The 23,403-nt window shown below is 42.1% G+C and overlaps 1 protein-coding gene across 3 annotated transcripts in view; it reads right to left on the reverse strand.

Moving 5' to 3' along the window:
• Nucleotides 1-23,403, reverse strand: part of LOC140719226 (serine/threonine-protein phosphatase 6 regulatory subunit 3-like) — a 214,264-nt gene that overhangs the window by 138,732 nt on the left and 52,129 nt on the right. The gene's annotated exons all lie outside the window — the stretch shown is intronic.

The raw sequence follows: 23,403 nt of genomic DNA on the forward strand, positions 1-23,403 counted from the left end.
TTAAACTACATATGCAATTCTATCATTCTGTGGTCAGTACCCCCGAGGAGATCTTAAACCACAAGATCCCTTATTCATAGCACAAACCCCCAAGTCTAAAATAGCCTATTCCAGGATAGACACTGCAATCCCTGGCACATTCCACAAATTCTTTTTCTACAATTGCTATGTCATTTGGTTTTTTCAATCAATATTGAAAATGCAAAATTCAACTATTGCATGATAATTGCAGATCCTTTCAAGCATGCTTTTAATACCTCCCCACTTATGCTACAGCCTATTAAGAGGTCATTTTGGGGGTCTATGGACAACTCCCATTCCTTTTCCATTTCTGTTATTCAAGATTTCAACCCAAACTAATTCCACATCGCAGTCAACTGTAATTACATTACAACTCAGCGCTGCTCTGCTCTCAACCCAGCCCGCCTCCTTTCCCCTTTGGCATGATGCTGGCCAGGCACTTATCACATGTACATAGAAACACGGTGAAATGCATCATCTTGCGTCAACACACATCACAGTCCAAGGACTTTGCTGGGGCAGCCCGCAAGTGTCGTCATGCTTCCAGTGTCAACATAACATGTCCATAACTCACTAACACTAACAATACACTTTTGGAACGTGGGAGGAACAGGAGCTCCCAGAGAAAACCCACACGGTCACAGGAAGGAAATACAAACTAATTAGACAGTGGCTGGAATAGGACCCCAATCAGAGATTATTGACGCTAACTAGTAACTCTACCACCCTGCCCCTGGCACTGGTAGCCTGGGAGAGGACACAGTCGTGATCCTGTACTGAATTCACAGCATCTTGGGAAATCACCACAGATGGTGTTAGTGGTCAGTCTCTTTGGTACCTTGAGATTCCTGCTGCAGTTAGACAATGTCTCCGACGTGTACGAGAAGGTCAGGAATACCGCTGCTTGATAGCGCAGAACCTTCATGCCAGATCTGCAACTTTAACCTTCAAATCCTTTTCATCAAATTGGCTAAGCCTCATCTACTGAGGTTGATGCGTAGTCCATGCTTTGTTGTGGACCTTCTCATCAGGGTCAATGTGGTGCAGTATGGGGACTGGCAAAGAACATCTTTGCAGCTCTCTCAGATGCTTCAGTGAGAAATCAAAAATAACCCTCTGAACCTGTGATTCATCTGCATCCTGGAGTTCTATCACTAAGTTTGGAGTGGCATAGATCCTGGACTGAACAGTTTCCTCATATATCCTGCAGATTAGCTCCCTTGCACAAAGCTTGTTGGAGATGAGATGAGGTGCATCATTATGGCAAGATAGATTAAAAGTTAAAACAATAATGATCAACACGCACAAAATGCTAGATGAGCACAGCATTCAGGTAGCATCTATAGTGGGAAATAAATAGTCAAAACTTCAAGTCTTAGCCAGAAACATCGTGTTTATTCCCCTCCATAGATGCTACCTGACTTGCTCAATTCCTCCAGCATTTTGCGTGTTGCTCAAGATTTCCAGCATCTACAGAGCCTCTTGTGTTTAGAATGATGTAGTTCTTTTTGTACAGTTTAACATCAAGATCCTGTTGTGAACCTCTTCTTATGTTCACTGCTTGTGTGCATTGTATATCAGAACCAAGACATGAAGCCCGTTGACCCCTTTTGTTCGGGCCGCCTCCTCCCCTCCCTATACGAGTCATTCACAGACCCTTGCCACAAGATCTCTGCTCTCCCTTAACAACCCCTCCTGCAAACTAGACATCAAATGGACTCAAAAAGAGTTACTTCCACCAAGCAGTAAGGCTGATCAACACTTCCACCAACTAACCCACCCTTACTTTATCATTTCCTGTCAGTCACATTATGTACCGACACTCCTGTGCCTAGATCACTTTATGAACATAACGATCAATGTATATAAGCTATTTATATTGTATTTATTGTGGGTTTTATTGTGTTCTTTATCATATTGTGTTTTCTTTTGTGCTCACATTTGTATACTGGAAATAACATTAAACAATCTTGAACCTTAACTGCCCTCTCATACAGGTCAAGATCCAGTGAGAACAGTTTAAAGTTAAGAAAGGGTTTCTCCCTGGTATCATATTTGCTATTTATACACCTACTAGCATTATTATGCTTCTTATATTGCAAATATAACTACATTTCAAAATATACTTGGTTGGTTACAAACACTTTGGGATGTTCCAACATTGTGAAAGATGCCTCCTCATAAATGCCTTTCTTGCTAAACAAAAACTGTTTTATTTAGACCTCCTGTCATGTATTTTCAGTTTTAAATTTAATTACAGACTTAAAAATTACATTACATTTCTCAGGAGAGAAACCTCCAATTTTGGGGCACCATGTAGCGTAGCAGTTAGCACGACACTATTACAGCTTGGGGGGGGTTGGAGTTCGAAGTTCAATCTCAACGTCCTCTGTAAGGAGTTTCTATGTCTTTCTCGTGGAATGTGTGGGTTTCATCCGGGCACTCCGGTTCCCTCCCACAGTCCAAAGGCATACTAGTAACTGGGTTAATTGTACATTGTAAATTGTACCATGATTAGGTTAGGGTTAAATCGAGGTTGCCATGGGCTACTGGGCTCGATGGGTCGGAAGGGCCTATTCCGCACGGTATCTCAATAAAAATAACAAAAGTTTCTTGATATTTATTTTTTCTGTGATTTTGTTCCCCACCACACCTACATCCATTTCAGCTACTCCTCTCCACAGCCCCGCAGCATCCTTCACCGTCTGCATGCACTGCCTCTTTACTTTCACACTCTACACCTTATAGCTACACTGGCAAGTATCTTCATATACCTGCTGCTACCAAGAATTCCTCCTGCCAACAGTCACCTTATGTACAGATACTCCCGCACCTCAGCATCACCTCATATACATACAATCAATGTATATAAGCCCATGGTATGTATGTACAGCTATGCTCAGTCACTTGCACGTTGTGTTTTATAGAACTGAGTTTATACTTATTGTCTTTTTTTTCTTACTGTGTTCCGTAAGCTTATTGTTTTTTTTATGCTGCATCGGATCCAGAGTAATGTTCATTTCGTTCTCCTTTACACTTGTGTACTGAAGAATGACAATAAACAATCTTGAATGTTGAGATAAACAATCTAAAATAAGGGAGAAACATGTCAACTTTTATAGCCTCAAAGTCCAAAAGCTATGAGATGAACCTGCTTGCATTTCTTTTCAGTGTACACAAGGAGAGGAATAACCAATATGCCACGAGCTCTGCTAAAAGTATTGTGAGATACATAAATGTCAACCTGACTCACAGGAACAGGCATGCAAATAGGACTTCAATTCAATTGAGCTTTCCCTCAGTGCAGCGCTGAGCCGGTTATAAGCTGCATTCTTGGTATATTGCCCAAATGCATAATCTTCTGACCTAGATACAGAATTGCTAACAATTGTAATATTATAAATGTTATAACATCAACTGCAGAAGCATCATTCCTGTACTTTGTAATATTAATATCCAAACTCCAGTCTCCTGTGGGAGGGATAATGATGTATGGGGAAACAGTGCAGAACTACAATTCAATTTTTGGTACAGGATTTTTAACTAGCATTTTGGGATCACATTCTGTATTCCTGCTCGTTTATAATTAGGCTTCAAATGCAGTTTAGATGAACAAGAGTTTCAATGCCTGGAATTTATATTTTATCTGCTAACTCTTCACTGCAGGAAGCGTAAATATAAGGACAACTTAATGTACACAATAGTTGGACCTCAGATGTTCAGCAGAATAATATTTCTCATCTTATTTATTGAGATACAGCACAGAATAGGCTCTTTAGGTCCTTCGAGATGTTCCACCCAGAATCCCCAAATTTAACCTAAGCCTAACCACAGGACAATTTCCAATGACCAATTAATCTACCAATTAGTATGTCTTTGGATTATGGGAGGAAACCAGAGCACCTAGAGGAAACCCACATGGTCATGGGGAGAATTATGCGCAGCAGTGAGAATTGAACCTGGTTTGCTAGTACTGTAAAGCATCATGCTAGCATGCCACCTCCTGATCTTCTCACGGCAAAAAGCATGGCTATAAGGATCAGAAGATAGCTGTACCTCATAGTTCTTAAAGTGGAGTGGGCAGGCTGAAGGAGGAGGTATGGAGTGGTGTTGATGCATCATTACCAATTGCAAGTGGACAAAGTTTTTATTAATGTGGCAGCTTCAATCTGAGGGGTAACAGGATGACTGCTGTGGAAACTGGGAAGATCTTTAAGAGATTCTATGAGATTGGGGGCTGAAACCAATTTGCTAAGTCAAGGCAATACTTTAGGTTAAAGACTGTCAGTCAACCCACAACATTAACTCAGCATCTGTGCAAGCGGATGCAATGTGATGTGTATTTTCAGCTGTTTAATTTCACATTTCCAGCATCTGCAGTTGTTTATTCTCAGTCACGCTATGATGTCAGAACAATGAAACAAATCCACAGAAATGTTCAGCGGTAACTTTTACAGAACTATAATAATGATATAGCCAGGCTGAGAACCATCCTTGCTGACATTTGCTATCAGAATCAAATTTTCATACCTTTCACAAAATGTGCATGAAACAATTTTAATCATTTAAGGACTAGAATGAAAGTACATTGGTTCAAAGTAAATATATACTTCAACAAAATACAAATGATACAGTGTCAAAGATCATACATCACCATGTACAACCTTGAGATTAATGTTCTCGTGGGCATTCACAGTAAGTACAAGAAACAATAAAATCAATGAAAGATGGCACCCAACAGGATAAACCATATAACAATCACAGCACGGAAACAGGCCATTCCGGCCCTCCTAGTCCGTGCCGAACTCTTAATCTCACCTAGTCCCACCTACCCGCACTCAGCCCATAACCCTCCACTCCTTTCCTGTCCATATACCTATCCACTTTTACCTTAAATGACACAACTGAACTGGCCTCTACTACTTCTACAGGAAGCTCATTCCACACAGCTATCACTCTCTGAGTAAAGAAATACCTCCTCGTGTTTCCCTTTAACTTTTGCCCCCTAACTCTCAAATCATGTCCTCTCGTTTGAATCTCCCCTACTCTCAATGGAAACAGCCTATTCACGTCAACTCTATCTATCCCTCTCAACATTTTAAATACCTCGATCAAATCCCCCCTCAACCTTCTACGCTCCAATGAATAGAGACCTAACTTGTTCAACCTTTCTCTGTAACTAAAGTGCTGAAACCCAGGTAACATCCTAGTAAATCGTCTCTGCACTCTCTCTAATTTATTGATATCTTTCCTATAATTCGGTGACCAGAACTGTACACAATATTCCAAATTTGGCCTTACCAATGCCTTGTACAATTTTAACATTACATCCCAACTTCTGTACTCAATCCTCTGATTTATAAAGGCCAGCGTTCCAAAAGCCTTCTTCACCACCCTATCTACATGAGACTCCACCTTCAGGGAAATATGCACTGTTATTCCTAGATCTCTCTGTTCCACTGCATTCCTCAATGCCCTACCATTTACCCTATATGTTCTATTTGGATTATTCCTGCCAAAATGTAGAACCTCACACTTCTCAGCATTAAACTCCATCTGCCAACGTTCAGCCCATTCTTCTAACCGGCATAAATCTCCCTGCAAGCTTTGAAAACCCACCTCATTATCCACAACATCTCCTACCTTAGTATCATCGGCATACTTACTAATCCAATTTACCACCCCATCATCCAGACCATTTATGTATATTACAAACAACATTGGGCCCAAAACAGATCCCTGAGGCACCCTGCTAGTCACCAGCCTCCATCCCGATAAACAATTATCCACCACTACTCTCTGGCATCTCCCATCTAGCCACTGTTGAATCCATTTTATTACTCCAGCATTAATACCTAACGGCTGAACCTTCTTAACTAACCTTCCATGTGGAACTTTGTCAAAGGCCTTGCTGAAGTCCATATAGACTACATCCACTGCCTTACCCTCGTCAACATTCCTCGTAACTACTTCAAAAAATTCAATAAGGTTTGTCAAACATGACCTTCCATGCACAAATTCATGCTGGCTACTCCTAATCAGATCCTGTCTATCCAGATAATTATAAATACTATCTCTAAGAATACTTTCCATTAATTTACCCACCACTGATGTCAAACTGACAGGTCTATAATTGCTAGGCTTACTTCTAGAACCCTTTTTAAACAATGGAACCACATGAGCAATACGCCAATCCTCCGGCACAATCCCCGTTTCTAATGACATCTGAAAGATCTCCGTCAGATCTCCTGCTATCTCTACACAAACTTCCCTCAAGGTCCTGGGGAATATCCTGTCAGGACCCGGAGACTTATCCACTTTTAAATTTCTTAAAAGCGCCAGTACTTCCACCTCTTTAATTGCCATAGGTTCCATAACTTCCTTACTTGTTTCCCACACCTTACACAATTCAATATCCTTCTCCTTAGTGAATACCGAAGAGAAGAAATCGTTCAAAATCTCTCCCATCTCCCTCGGCTCCACACATAGCTGACCACCCTGATTCTCTAAGGGACCAATTTTATCCCTCACTATCCTCTTGCTTTTAATATAACTGTAGAAACCTTTCGGATTTACTTCCACCTTATTTGCCAAACCAAACTCGTATCTTCTTTTAGCTTTTCTAATCTCTTTCTTACAACCAAAGCAACACACACAAAATGCTGAAGGAACTCAGCAGGACAGGCAGCATCCATGGAGAGGAATAAAGAGTTGGCATTTTGTGCCGAGACCCTTTTTCAGGACTCAATGTGCAAAAGACAACAAACTGTGCAATATAAAAGGAAGAATGAAATAATAATGAAGTAGTAATAATAAGTAAATAAGCAATAAATATCAAGAACCTGAAATGAAGAGTCCTTGAAATAGGTTGTGGAAAAAAGTTCAATGATGGGAAGTTGAAGTTGAGTAAGTTATCCCCTAGTTCAGGAGCCTGATGACCGTAATAACTGTTCCAGAACCTGGTAGTGTGAGAGGATTATATACCTCCTTGTTATGGCAACAGTGAGAAGAAAGTACGGTGGGATCCCTGATGATGGATGCTGCTTTCCTGCAACAGCATTTCATGGAAATGTGCTCAATGGCTGGGAGCGCTTGACCGGTGATGGACTGGGCCGTATCCACTATTTATCTTTGGTTTTTCCATTCAAAGGCGTACAACGCTGTGATGCAACCAGTGAATATATTCTCCACCGCACATTTATAAAAGTTTGCCAAAAGTTTTACATGACTGAATCATCACAAACTTTTAAGAAAGTGGAGGTGCTGCTCTTGAATGATAACACCAAGTTTCTGACCCTCTCTACCTCTAATCCCCCAAAGGGACTTGCTCATAGACTTCCGGTTTCCTCCTCCAGGAATCAATAAATCAGCTCCTTGGTCTTGCTGACATTGAGAGGTTGTTGTGGCACAACTCAGCCAGATTTTCAATATCCCTTCTACATGCTGATTTGTCACCACCTTTGGTTCAGCCTAAGACAGTGGTGTTGTGAGCAAACTTAAATATTAGAACTGTGCTTAGCTTCACAGTCATAAGTGTAAAGCAAGTAGAGCAGGAGGCTAAGCATGCAGTCTTGTGTGCACCTAGGCCAACTGAGACTGCGGAGGAGATGATGTTGCCAGAGCAAAATGACTGGGGACTGCAATTGCACAAGGAGGTATTGAGGCCAAGGCCTTGGAGCTTACTGATCAGTTTTAAGGGGATGATAGTATTGAATGCCAGCTGTAGGCAATGAAGAGCATCCAGATGCATGCATCACTGTTTCTCCATTTCATTGGTACACAAAATCAAGCACTTAATTCAAAATCTCAGTTCAAGATAATCAGATCAGATTTCCTAAGCACCCAATCACATTTTGATCTTCAAATCATTGGAGAAGTCCTCAATCTCCTTTGATACTGGAAGATATCAGTTTGCCTCTCGTCACAATAGGTCTACAGCAGATGTAACCTCACTGACTCTTCACTTGGCCTCAGATCACCTGGACAATACCAACACCTATCTCAAGCTTCTGTTTACTGATTACAGCTCAGCTTTCAACGTAATTATACCCTCAGTTCTAATCAACAAGCTCCAAAACCTGGGCTTCTATACCTCCCTCTGCAAGTGGATCCTTGACTTAGTCACCAAGGAGACCAGTCAGTGTGGATTAGAAATAACATCTCTTTTTGCTGATGATCAACACTGACACACCTCAAGGATACACGTTTAGCCCACTGTTTTACACTCTCTACACCCACAGCTGTGTGGCCAGGCACAGCTCAAATGTCATCTATAACTCTGCTGATGACACAACTATTGTTAGTAGAATTTCAGATGGTCACAAGGAAGCATACAGGAGTGAGAAAGATCAGATGGTTGAGTGGTGTCGCAGCAACAACCTTGTACTCAACGTCAGTAAGAGAAAAGAATTGATTGTGTACTTCAGGAAGGATAAGGCAAGGGAAAACACACCAGTCTTCATCAAAGATCCAGAAGTGGAAAGGGTGAACAGTTTCAAGTTCCTGGATGTCAACATCTCTGATGAACTATCCTCTGCCCAACATATTGATGCAATTGCAAAAGCGCCATGAAAGCAACTATATTCCATTAGTTTGAGGAAAATTGGTATGTCACCAAAGGTACTCACAAATTTCTATAAATGTATGTTATAGGAAAGATGTCAACAAAATAGAGAGAGTACAGAGAAGATTCAGCAGAATGTTACCTGGGTTTCAGCACCTAAGTTACAGGGAAAGATTGAACAAGTTAGGTCTTTATTCTTTGCAGCGCAGAAGGTTGAGGGGGGACTTGATAGAGGTATTTAAAATTATGAGGGGATAGATAGAGTTGACGTGGATAGGCTTTTTCCATTGAGAGTAGGGGAGATTCAAACAAGAGGACATGAGTTGAGAACTGGGGGCAAAAGTTTAAGGGTAACACGATGGGGAATTTCTTTACTCAGAGAGTGGTAGCTGTGTGGAATGAGCTTCCAGTCGAAGTGGTAGAGGCAAGTTTGGTATTGTCATTTAAAGCAAAATTGGATAGGTATATGGACAGGAAAGGAATGGAGGGTTATGGGCTGAGTGCGGGTCAGTGGGATTAGGTGAGAGTAAGCGTTCGGCACAGACTAGAAGGGCCGAGATGGCCTGTTTCTGTGCTGTAATTGTTATATGGTATCATGGAGAGCATTCTAACTGGCTACATCACTGTCTGGTATGGAGGCGGGCACTCCACAGGATTGGAAAAAGCTGCAGGAAGTTGTAAACAGCCAGCCTCCCCAGCATCCAGGGCTCAAGGTGCCACCCATCATTAAGGTCCCCAATCACCCAGTGCCCCATTGAACGTTTCTAGTCAAAAACTGTGGTACTTATTGGATTCTGTATTTATTCTCTGGTTGGACATAAACATAAACAAGCAGAGTTTAGAATCATTCTGTTCTATTTTGTATGTCTAATGAACAAACATTGTATGCTCTAATCGCTTCTCTTTGCTACCATCAAGGAGGTGGCAGAGGAGCCTGAAGACACACAATCAAAAGTTTCAGGAACAGCTTCTCCCTTCCCACTATCAGATTCTAAATGGACAATGAACCCCAGTATTCTTCCCCTCTCCTTTTGCATTAATAATTTAATTTTAATATATACTACCCATAAAAGTTTTTTTTTTAAACTATGTACTGCTGCAACAAAACAACAAATTTCTCAACATATGCCGGTTATATTCAGCCTGAGACTGAGGTACCCAGTCGCTATTGACTTAGGAGAGGAAGTAGCAGGTATTCCCAAATGCCTACACAGAATAATGGGAACACAGTTTGGGGCTGGAAAAGAGGAGGCAGAAATAAAAAATGTTGCAGATTGGAGCACACAATATTTGTTCATTAGATGTACAAAATAAAATTCAGTTTAGTGGATTTAATCATGTCCAACAAGGGAATAAATGCAGGATTCAATAGATACGGTTTTTGATTAGAAACTATACGAGTGGGAAACCAAGGAACAGAAGTCATATTTATACCATATTTCAAAACTGAATTAAAAATAATCACTTTGGTTGCTTCAGGCTGTAAGTGATAGAAAATGAGGAGATGATGGGAAGAGAATCACTGGGAAGTAAAGAGACGACAAAGTAAACCTACCAAATATTGAAAGGCCTGGATAAAGTGGACGTGGAGATAATGTTTCCTATGTTTTCTATCTTGAGGCAAATCAGAGTAGATAAAGCCCCAGGACCTGACAGGGTATTCCCTCGGACCTTGAAGGAGACCAGTGCTGAAATTACAGAGACCCTGGCAGATATATTTAAAATGTCAGTATCTACGGGTGAGGTGCCGGAGGATTGGAGGATAGCTCATGTTGTTCCGTTGTTTAAAAAAAGGCTCTAAAAGTAATCCAGAAAATTATAGGCCAGTAAGTTTGACATCGGTAGCAGGTAAATTATTGGAAGGAGTACTAAAAGATAGGATCTACAGGTATTTAGATAGACAGGGACTTATTAGGGAGAGTCAACACTGCTTTGGGCGTGGTAGGTCATGTTTAGAGTTTTTCGAGGAGTTTACCAGGAAAGTGGATGAAGGAAAGGCAGTGGATGTTGTCGACATGGACTTCAGTAAGGCCTTTGACAAGTTCCCCCATGGGAGGTTGGTTAGGAAGATTCAGTCGCTAGGTATATATACATGGTGAAGTAGTAAAGTTGATTAGATATTGGCTCAATGGGAGAAGTCAGAGAGTGGTAGTGGAGGAATGCTTCTCTGAGTGGAGGCCTGTGACTAGTGGTGTGCCACAGGGATCAGTGCTGGGTCCATTGTTATTTGTCATCTATATCAATGATCTGGATGATAATGTGGTAAATTGGATCAGCAAATTTGCTGATGATACAAAGATTGGAGATGTAGTGGACAGTGAGGAAGGTTTTCAAAGCTTGCAGAGGGATTTGGACCAGCTGGAAAAATGGGCTGAAAAATGGCAGATGGAGATTAATACAGATAAGTGTGAGGTATTGCAATTTGGAAGGAAAAACTAAGGTAGAACATACAAGGTAAATGGTAGGACACTGAGGAGTGCAGTAGAACAGAGCGATCTGGGAGTACAGGTGCATAATTCCCTAAAAGTGGTGTCACAGGTAGATAGGATTGTAAAGAGAGCTTTTGGTACTTTGCCCTTTATAAATCAAAGTATTGAGTACAAGAGTTGGAATGTAATGGTGAGGTTGTATAAGGCATTGGTGAGGCCGAATTTCCCAGTATTGTGTGCAGTTTTGGTCACCGAATTACAGGAAGGATATTAATAAGGTTGAAAGAGTGCAGACAAGGTTTACAAGGATGTTGCCGGGACTTGAGAAACTGAGTTACAGAGAAAGGTTGAATAGGTTAGGGCTTTATTCCCTGGAGCGTAGGAGAATGAGGGGTGATTTGATAGAGGTGTATAAAATTATGATGGGTTTAGATAGAGTGAATGCAAGCAGGTTTTTTCCACTGAGGCTAGGGGAGAAAAAAACCAGAGGGCATGGGTTAAGGGTGAAGGGGGAAAAGTTGAAAGGGAACATTGGGGGGCTTCACACAGAGAGTGGTTTGAGTGTGGAATGAGCTGCCAGGAAGTGGTAAATGCGGGCTCACTTCTAACATTTAAGAAAAACTTGGACAGGTACATAGATGAGAGGTGTATGGAGGGATATGGTCCAGGTGCAGGTCAGTGGGACTAGGCAGAAAAATGGTTCAGCACAGCCAAGAAGGGCCAAAAGGCCTGTTTCTGTGCTGTAATGTTCCATGGTTCTATAGACGACACAGCCTCAGAATAGAGGGGCATCCATTTAGAACAAGATGAGAAGCAATTTCTTTAGCCAGAAGTTGGTGAATCTATGGAAATCATTGCCATAGATGGCTGTGGAGGCCAAGTCATTGGGTATATTTAAAGCTGAAGTTGATGGGCTCTTGATTAGTCAAGGAGTCAAGGGTTTATGGGGAGAAGGCAGAATGGCCAGTGTTCGTTCAGCAAAAGACAAGTTGTATTGGGTTCGACTACAGACTTCTTCAACATTCACGGACCCAGGGTCTTGGACTATAGTTTTTTGTGTGACTGTAGTTTGCTGATAACCTATATGTGCTTGCTATCTTATAGGTGCTTTGAGCTGTGTGACTGTTCATACTGTGTTTTGTACTTTGGCCCTGTAGGAATGCTGCTTTGTTTGGCTGTACAGTCGGCCCTCCTTATCCGCAAGGGATTGGTTCCGGGACCCCTCGCGAATACCAAAAAACACGGATGCTCAAGTCCCTCATTTAACCTGTTTCCGTGCAGTGGTCTTCAGGACCCAGCGGAGCTCTGAATCATCAGTGTTTCAGTTCACAAAAATAATCACAATCACGACTGAAAATAAAGTGAAAATAATAAAGCGATCGGAAAAAGGTGAAACGCCATCAGTCATTGGAAAAGTGTTAGGCTACAGTCGGTCAATGATCGGAACAATTTTAAAGGACAAAGTGAGAAAGGCCCTGCCCCGATGAAAGCTACAATTATTACTAAGCAACGTAGCGGTTTAATTATTGAAATACATACGTTTCTTAAGTGTTTTATATGCATAGAAAGGTAAAATACATACTATTTTCTAAGACAAACGTTTGACTGACGCTAAATAATACTGGATGAAGCTGTTCTGACTTACTTGGTAAAATACTTCTGAATTTTTTTCGATCCCGATCCACAATAACCTATGCACATCCTCCCGTATACTTTAAATAATCTCTACATTACTTATAATACCTAATAAAATGTAAATGCTATGTAAATAGTTGTTATACTGCATTGTTTAGGGAATAATGACAAGAAAAAAGTCTGTACATGCTCGAACAACAAGTGCTAGAAGAGCACTTCTGGGTTTTCTTGACTTGCGGTTAGTTGAATTCGTGCATGCGGAACATTGCGGATAAGGATTCATGGGTATTCATGTATGGTTGAGTAACAATTAAACTTGAACTTAAGAGGAATAATAAAACGAGAATGATAGAATGACAGAGTAGGCTCGATGGGCCAAATGGACTAATTCTGCTCCAATAGTCTAAACATTATTGAAACTGTCCATAACCAAATCTATTATGTCCAATACCAAGTCATATAAGCCATAATTAGAAAAAAAACATAGAAAACCTACAGCACAATACAGGCCCTTCAGCCCTCAAAGCCGTGCTGAACATGTCCTTACCTTAGAAATTACCTAGGGTTACCCATAGCCCTCTATTTTTCTAAGCTCCATGTTCCTATCCAGGAGACTCTTAAAAGACCCTATTGTATCTGCCTCCACCACAATCGCCAGCAGCATATTCCATGCACTCACCATTCTCTGTGTAAAAAACTTACCCCTGACATCTCCTCTGTACCTACTTCCAAGCACCTTAAAACTCTTATGCTAGACATTTCAGCCCTGGGGAAAAGCCTCTGACTATCCACACGATCAATGCCTCTCATCATCTTACACCTCTATCAGGTCACCTCTCATCTTCCATCACTCCAAGGAGAAAAGGCCAAGTTCACTCAACCTATTCTCATAAGGCACGCTCCCCAATCCAGGCATCATCCTTGTAAATCTCCTCTGCATCCTTTCTATGGTTTCCACATCCTTCCTGTAGTGAGGTGACCAGAACTGAGCACAGTACTCCAAATGGGGTCTTATCATGGTCCCATATAGCTGTAACATTACCTCTCGGCTCCTAAACTCAATTCCATGATTGATGAAGGCCAATACACCATACGCCTTCTTAACCACAGAGTCAACCTGCGCAGCAGTTTTGAGTGCTATGGACTCTGAGCCCAAGATCCCTCTGATCAACCACACAGCCAAGAATCTTACCATTAATACTATATTCTGCCATCATATTTGACCTACCAAAATGAACCACTTCACACTTATCTGGGTTGAACTCCATCTGCCACTTCTCAGCACAGTTTTGCATCCTATCAATGTCCCACTGTAACCTTTGACAGCCCTCCACACTATCCACAACACCCCCAACCTTTGTGTCATCAGCAAACTTACTAACCCATCTCTCCACTTCTTCATCCAGGTCATTTGTAAAAATCACAAAGAGTAGGGGTCCCAGAACAGATCCCTGAGACACACCACTGGTCACTGGCCTCCATGCAGAATATGACCCATCTACAACCACTCTTTGCCTTCTGTGGGCAAGCCAGTTCTGGATCCACAAAGCAATGTCCCCTTGGATCCCATACCTCCTTACTTTCTCAATAAGCCTTTCATGGAGTACCTTATCAAATGCCTTGCTGAAATCCACCTATACCTTCATCAATGTGTTTAGTCACATCCTCAAAAAATTCAATCAGGCTCGTACGGCACGACCTGCCTTTCACAAAGCCATGCTGATTATTCCTAATCGTATTATGCCTCTCCAAATGTTCATAAATCCTGCCTGTCAGGATCTTCACCATCAACTAATCAACCACTGAAGTAAGACTCACTGGTCTATAATTTCCTGGGCTATTCCTACTCCCTTTCTTGAATAAGGAAACAAAATTCTGAACCCTCCATTCCTCCGGAACCTCTCCTGTCCCCATTGATGATACAAAGATCATTGCCAGACGCTCAGGAATCTCCTCCCTCACCTCCCACAGTAGCCTGGGGTACATCTCGTCCAACTTGATGCTTTCCAAAAGCTCCAGCACATCCTCTTCTTTAATATCTACATTCTCAAGTTTTATAGTCCACTGTAAGTCAACCCTACAATTGTCAAGATCCTTTTCCATAGTGAATACTGAAGCAAAGTATTCATTAACTGGAACTGGAGCTGCAGCTCGATGACCTTCGCCTGGTCAGGGAGAGTGAGGAGGTGATAGAGAGGAGTTACAGGCAGGTGGTCACTCCGGGGCCACGGGAGGCAGATAGGTGGGTCACGGTCAGGAAGGGGAAGGGGCAGGTACTAGAGAGTACCCCAGTGGCTGTACCCCTTGACAATAAGTACTCATGTTTGAGTACTGTTGGGGGGGACAGCCTACCTGGAGGAAGTGACAGTGGCCGGGCCTCCGGCACAGAGGACGGCCCTGTAGCTCAGAAGGGTAGGAATAGAAGAAAGAGGACCATAGTAATAGGGGACTCGATAGTCAGGGGTTCAGACAGGCGGTTCTGTGGAGGTGATCGGGAGTCCCGGATGGTAGTTTGCCTCCCTGGTGCCAGGGTCCGGGACGTTTCTGATCGCGTCCAAGATATCCTGAAGTGGGAGGGTGAGGAGCCAGAGGTCGTGGTACATGTAGGTACCAATGACATAGGTAGGAAAGGGGAAGAGGTCCTGAAACGAGAGTATAGGGAGTTAGGAAGGCAGTTAAAAAGAAGGACCGCAAAGGTAGTAATCTCAGGATTACTGCCTGTGCCACGCGACAGTGAGAGTAGGAATGGAATTAGGTGGAGGATGAATGCGTGGTTGAGGGATTGGAGCGGGGGCAGGGATTCAAGTTTCTGGATCATTGGGATCTCTTCTGGGGCAGGCGTGACCTGTTCAAGAAGGACGGGTTACACTTGAATCCTGGGGGGACCAATATCCTAGCGGGGAGGTTTGCTAGGGCTACGGGGCAGACTTTAAACTAGTAAGATGGGGGGGCGGAAATCAATTCGAGGAAACTATGGGAGAGGAGGTGAGTTCACCAGTAGAGCAAGTAAGTAGACAGTGTGTGAGGGAGGAAAGGCAGGTGATGGAGAAGGGGTGCACTCAGCCCGAAGTTGTAGGGGAGAAGAAAGAAAAGGATAATAAATTTGAATGCATTGCTAGGGATGAAAAGAGAGGAGGAGGTGGAGAGTATCTTAAATGTATCTATTTTAATGCTAGGAGCATTGTAAGAAAGGTGGATGAGCTTAAAGCGTGGATTGATACCTGGAAATATGATGTTGTAGCTATTAGTGAAACATGGTTGCAGGAAGGGTGTGATTGGCAACTAAATATTCCTGGATTTAGTTGCTTCAGGTGTGATAGAGTAGGAGGGGCCAGAGGAGGAGGTGTTGCATTGCTTGTCCGAGAAAATCTTATGGCGGTGCTTTGGAAGGATAGATTAGAGAGCTCCTCTAGGGAGCCTATTTGGGTGGAATTGAGGAATGGGAAAGGTGTAGTAACACTGATAGGAGTGTATTATAGGCCACCTAATGGGGAGCGTGAGTTGGAAGAGCAAATGTGTAAGGAGATAGCAGATATTTGTAGTAAACACAAGGTGGTGATTGTGGGAGATTTTAATTTTCCACACATAGATTGGGAAGCTCAGTCTGTAAAAGGGCTGGATGGTTTAGAGTTTGTGAAATGTGTGCAGGATAGTTTTTTGCAACAATACATAGAAGTACCGACTAGAGATGGGGCAGTGTTGGATCTCCTGTTAGGGAATGCGATAGGTCAGCTGACAGATGTATGTGTTGGGGAGCACTTCGGGTCCATTGATCACAATAGCATTAGCTTCAATATAATTATGGAGAAGGACAGGACTGGACCTAGAGTTGAGATTTTGGATTGGAGAAAGGCTAACTTTGAGGAGATGCGCAGGGATTTAGAGAGAGTGGATTGGGTCAAGTTGTTTTATGGGAAGGATGTAATAGAGAAATGGAGGTCATTTAAGGGTGAAATTATGAGGGTACAGAATCTTTATGTTCCTGTTCGGTTGAAAGGAAAGGTTAAAGGTTTGAAAGCGCCATGGTTTTCAAGGGATATTAGAAACTTGGTTCGAAAAAAGAGGGATACAATAGATATAGGCAGCATGGAGTAAAGGAATTGCTCGAGGAATATAAAGAATGTAAAAGGAAACTTAAGAAAGAGATGAGAAAGGCTAAAAGAAGTTACGAGTTTGGTTTGGCAAATAAGGTGGAAGAAAGGTTTCTACAGTTATATTAAAAGCAAGAGGATAGTGAGGGATAAAATTGGTCCCTTAGAGAATCAGGGTGGTCAGCTATGTGTGGAGCCGAGGGAGATGGGAGAGATTTTGAACGATTTCTTCTCTTCGGTATTCACTAAGGAGAAGGATATTGAATTGTGTAAGGTGTGGGAAACAAGTAAGGAAGTTATGGAACCTATGACAATTAAAGAGGTGGAAGTACTGGCGCTTTTAAGAAATTTAAAAGTGGATAAATCTCCGGGTCCTGACCGGATATTCCCCAGGACCTTGAGGGAAGTTTGTGTAGAGATAGCAGGAGCTCTGACGGAGATCTTTCAGATGTCATTAGAAACGGGGATTGTGCCGGAGGATTGGCGTATTGCTCATGTGGTTCCATTGTTTAAAAAGGGTTCTAGAAGTAAGCCTGGCAATTATAGACCTGTCAGTTTGACATCAGTGGTGGGTAAATTAATGGAAAGTATTCTTAGAGATAGTATTTATAATTATCTGGATAGACAGGATCTGATTAGGAGTAGCCAGCATGGATTTGTGCGTGGAAGGTCATGTTTGACAAACCTTATTGAATTTTTTGAAGTAGTTACGAGGAATGTTGACGAGGGTAAGGATGTAGTCTATATGGACTTCAGCAAGGCCTTTGACAAAGTTCCACATGGAAGGTTAGTTAAGAAGGTTCAGTCGTTAGGTATTAATGCTGGAGTAATAAAATGGATTCAACAGTGGCTAGATGGGAGATGCCAGAGAGTAGTGGTGGATAATTGTTTATCGGGATGGAGGCCGGTGACTAGCGGGGTGCCTCAGGGATCTGTTTTGGGCCCAATGTTGTTTGTAATATACATAAATGATCTGGATGATGGGGTGGTAAATTGGATTAGTAAGTATGCTGATGATACTAAGGTAGGAGGTGTTGTGGATAATGAGGTGGGTTTTCAAAGCTTGCAGGGAGATTTTTGCCGGTTAGAAGAATGGGCTGAACGTTGGCAGATGGAGTTTAATGCTGAGAAGTGTGAGGTTCTACATTTTGGCAGGAATAATCCAAATAGAACATACAGGGTAAATGGTAGGGCATTGAGGAATGCAGTGGAACAGAGAGATCTAGGAATAACAGTGCATAGTTCCCTGAAGGTGGAGTCTCATGTAGATAGGGTGGTGAAGAAGGCTTTTGGAACGCTGGCCTTTATAAATCAGAGCATTGAGTACAGAAGTTGGGATGTAATGTTAAAATTGTACAAGGCATTGGTAAGGCCAAATTTGGAATATTGTGTACAGTTCTGGTCACCGAATTATAGGAAAGATATCAATAAATTAGAGAGAGTGCAGAGACGATTTACTAGGATGTTACCTGGGTTTCAGCACTTAAGTTACAGAGAAAGGTTGAACAAGTTAGGTCTCTATTCATTGGAGCGTAGAAGGTTGAGGGGGGATTTGATCGAGGTATTTAAAATGTTGAGAGGGATAGATAGAGTTGACGTGAAAAGGCTGTTTCCATTGAGAGTAGGGGAGATTCAAACGAGAGGACATGATTTGAGAGTTAGGGGGCAAAAGTTTAAGGGAAACACGAGGAGGTATTTCTTTACTCAGAGAGTGACAGCTGTGTGGAATGAGCTTCCTGTAGAAGTAGTAGAGGCCAGTTCACTTGTGTCATTTAAGGTAAAATTGGATAGGTATATGGACAGGAAAGGAGTGGAGGGTTATGGGCTGAGTGCGGGTAGGTGGGACTAGGTGAGATTAAGAGTTCGGCACGGACTAGGAGGGCCGGAATGGCCTGTTTCCGTGCTGTGATTGTTATATGGTTATATGGTTATATTAAGTATCTCTGCTATCTCCTCTAGCTCCATACACACTTTTCCACTGTCACACTTGATTGGTCCTATTCTCGCATATCTTATCCTTTGCTCTTCACATACTTGTAGAATGCCTTGGGGTTTTCCTTAATCCTGTCCGCCAAGGCCTTCTCGAGGCCACTTCTGGCTCTCCTAACTGTCAACAACTTAATTACCACCCTATTTTGATTAGTTTATCACAGACAAATTCTAAAGTTGGGTATAGTGCCTTAACTAGAGAGGAGATAGGAAACAGAAAGTCACACCTCATCTTCTACAGATGGGAGAAAGGCCAGGAAAACACTGAAACTATGTGTTTGATCTATAAGGAGAGACTGGAAAGGCTTGGTTTGTTTTCCATGAAGCAAAGGAGGCCAAGACATGATTATCATAAAAACGAGAACGTCTGCAAGTGCTAGAAATCCAAAGCAACACACACAAAATACTAGAGGAACTCAAGTCAAACAGCATCCTTGGAGAGGAATAAACAGTCGATGTTTCAGGCCAAGACTACACTGTCCATGGAGAAGGGCAAGGAGGGGGAGGAGGTTCAAAGAAAATCTGAGGGGTAAACATTTTGCAGACTAGTTAATATCTGGAATTAGCTGGCGGGGGGTGTCAGAGGCAAGAACAGTAGTAACATTTAAGAGGCCACTGGACAGATACACAACAAGCCAAAGTTAGAGGAAAGTGGAATTGATGCACACATAGAATTAGTGTAGATAGGCATGTGTGCTCAGCATGCACTCAGTGGCCACTTTATTAGGTATACCTGAACACCTGCTCATTCGTGCAAATACCTGATCATGTGGCAGGCAGCAACTCAATACATAAAAACATACAGACATGCTCAAGAGGATTAGTTGTTCTTCAGACTATACATCAGAGTGGGGAACAAATTACTTTAAATTGTTGGCGCCAGACAGAGTAGACTGAGTGTCTCAGAAACCGCTGATCTGGGATTTTCACACACATCAGTCTCCAAAGATTACAGAGAATGGTGCGAAAAACAAAAAAAAAACATCCAGTGAACGGCTGTTCTGTGGGGAAAAAAGCCTGGTTAATGAGGGAGGTCAGAGGAAAATGGCCAAACTGGTTCAAGCTGACAGGCAGTCAACAGTAACTCAAATAGCCACGCGTTACAACAGCGATGTGCGGAAAAGCATCACTGAACACACAACACATTGAACCTTGAAGAAGATGGGCTACAGTACCAGAAGACCACAAACATACAATCAGTGGCCACTTTATTAAGTGCAGGGGGTACCTAATAAAGTGGCCACTGAGTACATTTCATTGGGCCAAAAGGGGATCAAGGTTTAAAGTAATGAAGATGTGGTTAAAGGGCTTCAGTAAAATGTGAGCTGACTACAAAAGCTGAAAGGAACATCTGTTTCTGATGATGACAATGACAATGCTGATTAGAAGCTTAGCTTGGAGAAGAATATAAGACTATAAATGTTGTAGTCTGAGATAATTACGATAGCTTGATGGCACAAGTGAAGAGTTTGCAGTAAGGACAAAAAAATGCTTTCCCAATATTTCATTAATACCAGAAGGCAAGACAAGGCAAGGCGCCTGATGACATGGAGGACTGTGATAGTGGAGAAGAGCTAATAATACGTGTGACTAAAATGAAGGGTGCACAGATGCACAGGTAACAATGTAAATGTGACCTGGTCACTTTATGAAAGCCAGAAATCAGCTGTGGACTTTTAACAATTATGTTAGAGGGTTAGAAACTCATTTTGGGGAAGAATACAAGATGACAAATGTTTATTGCAATCTGCGGCAGTTGCTACAGAGAGGAACTAGATCTGTGGCAGAAATACAGTGGTGCAGTAAGCAGAGCTACTGCCTTCCTGCTCCAACAATTCAGATTCAATTCTGGCCTCTGATGCTCTCAGTGCTTGGTCTGTACCTTCTCCCTGTGGCTGCATGAGATTTTTCTTGACTTCCAGTTTCAAGAGAGAGACTAGCTTCAGTTGTCATGTGTACATTGAAATATAATGAAATGAGTCATTTGTGTTAAATGAAATCAACGCAAACAGTGCTGGGCAATACCCACAACTCACTAACCCTAACCACTGGAATGTGGGAGGTCACTGATGATAGGTGCATCAGATGAGGCACGATTGGACTCAGGTTGAACAGAACACTAGGAAAAGACAGCAGGTTTGGCAGTATCTGTGGAAGGAAAATATAGTTAACATTTCAGGTTGAAGACCACACATTCTCATGTCTCAAAACTTGTAACTTATTTTTTATTTGCACAGATTGCTGTAGGATTCAATAGCTTTCATGTTGTCGTTTCAAATATCCTGAATCTGCAGTTTTTGATTCTCAGGTTAACCTGTGATGTAAATACTGAACCAAGCATCTCAGATGTTCAATTATTTACATTCTCATGTGGAAGAGCTGACAAATGACTGACAGTGAAATCATACTTGCCAATAACCAAGAAAAAGGATTAAATTTCAGAGAATAATTAATAATTAATCTCATTATGATCTTACTCTCTACTGTCGAGATGAAGCCACACTCAGGTTGGAGGAACAACACCTTATATTCCGTCTGGGTAGCTTCCAACCAAATGGCATGAACATTGATTTCTCCAACTTCCATTAATGTCCCTCCCCCCCTTCTTACTCCATCCCTAATTTTTCTCTCTCTCTTTCCCTCACAATAACTCCTTGCCTGTTCTCCATCTTCCTCTGGTGCTCCCCTCCCCCTTTCTTTCTTCCAAGGCCTTCTGTCCTATGATACTCCCCCTTCTCCAGCTCTGTATCCCTTTCGCCAATCAACTTCCCAGCTCTTAGCTTCATCCCTCCCCTCCTGTCTTCTCCTATCATGTCGGATCTCCCCCCCCCCCCCCCTCCCACCCCAAATCTCTCAGTATCTTTTTGGTACCAGCCAAAAATATTGGAATATTTTTAGGTTCATTTAAGAAATAATTCACTATCACAATAAAATGTAGTATCATATTTCCCCCTTGAAGAATGAAGCTCTTACAGATTATTGAATCTCAGCCTAACTACAACTGGGTTTCAAGTCACCGTGCCATGACTGTATTAAGACCGAATAACATTCAATCATGGTCTGCTAATCATAAAGATCTAACAGTTGGAAATACACAATCCATAAGTGGATGAGGTCTCTTGATTTTGAAACCCAAGGTGGCTTGAAATAAAACAAAATATCCACTAGTCAAGTGGATAGAGACTTTCTCACCAAGCGGAAATGACTAATACGTGGGTCATCATTTTAAGGTGATTAGAGGAGAGTATGGGGGGGAATGACAGTGTGGTGGGTGTGTGGAATGCTCTGCGGGGTAGTGGGTAGGGGCATTAGGGGCATTTAAGGATCTCTTAGATAGGCACATGGATGATTGAAAAATGTAGGGAAGGGCTAGATTGATCTTAGAGGAGGTTAAAAGGTCTGTCCAACATCATGGGCCAAAGGGCCCATATTATGTTTTAATATTCCACATTCTAGGCTAAGGGGAAACCATAAATGGTCTCCAGCAAACAGGAAGTTCCAAGAGATTTTTTTTTAATAAAAGTGGGTAAGAAGAAAGTTATCAAATAAAAAGACATTCTAACAAATGAAAATGAAAGTTTGAAGTCAGGAATAAAGGGTAAAGAAGCAGCAAGATAACTCAAGGAGCCTGTATGGAAATCAAAGAGGTTACACTTATAACGTTTATACAGATTCATGTGCAGATATGACTTGTAGAGCCACAATTCCATAATCTGCCCTGTCACCCAGCTCAAGTGGGAGATCTGTCATCCAGACCGGAAAGAAATATAATTGTGCTCTCTACTTTGGTAGTCAGGATTGTCTAATGTGTAACTGATACAAATACACTCAGGGGCCACTTTATTATATACTTCCTATACCTAATAAAGTGGTCACTGACTGTATGTCCCTGGTCTTTTGCTGCCATAGCTTGTCCACTTCAAGTTTTGACGCGTTGTGTGTTCAGAGATGCATTTCTACACACACTGTTGTAACTCAAGATTACTTGAGATACTGACATCTTCCTGTCAGCTTGAACCAGTCTGGCCATATCCTCTGACCTCACTCATCAGCAAAGTGTTTTCGCCCACAGAACTGCCACTCACTGGATTTCTTAATTTTTTGTGGTTTTTCCACTCGATTCTTTGTAAACTCTTGAAACAGTTGTGCATGAAAATCCCAGGAGATCAGCAGTTTCTGAGATACTCAAACCACCCCATCTGGCACCAACAATCATTTCACAGTCAAAGTCACTTAGATCACATTTGTTCCCCAGTCTGATGTTTGGTCTGATCAACAACTGAAGCTCTTGACCATGTCTGCATGCTTGTATGCACTGAGTTGCTGCTATATGATTGGTTGATTAGATAATTACATTAATGAAGTGAACAGATGTACCAAATAAAGTGGCCACTGAGTACTCCCTAATGCAATCCAAGATCTGATCCCTCCTCTATGGTATCAACAAAGCTTACCTCAGAGAGGTATTTGAGTTTTTTTTAATTTAGTGAGACCATACGGAATAGGTCCTTCTGGCCCTTCAAGACATGCCGCCCAGCAACACCAGCATCACCCCGCCCCCAGTCTTAACCCTAACCTAATCACGGGACAATTTATAATGACCAATTAACCTACGAACCAGTATGACTTTGGAATGTGGGAGGAAACCAGATTACCCAGAGAAAATGCACACATT

The sequence above is a fragment of the Hemitrygon akajei genome, chromosome 31 (genome assembly GCF_048418815.1).
Source record: "Hemitrygon akajei chromosome 31, sHemAka1.3, whole genome shotgun sequence".
In the NCBI taxonomy this organism is placed as follows: domain Eukaryota; kingdom Metazoa; phylum Chordata; class Chondrichthyes; order Myliobatiformes; family Dasyatidae; genus Hemitrygon; species Hemitrygon akajei.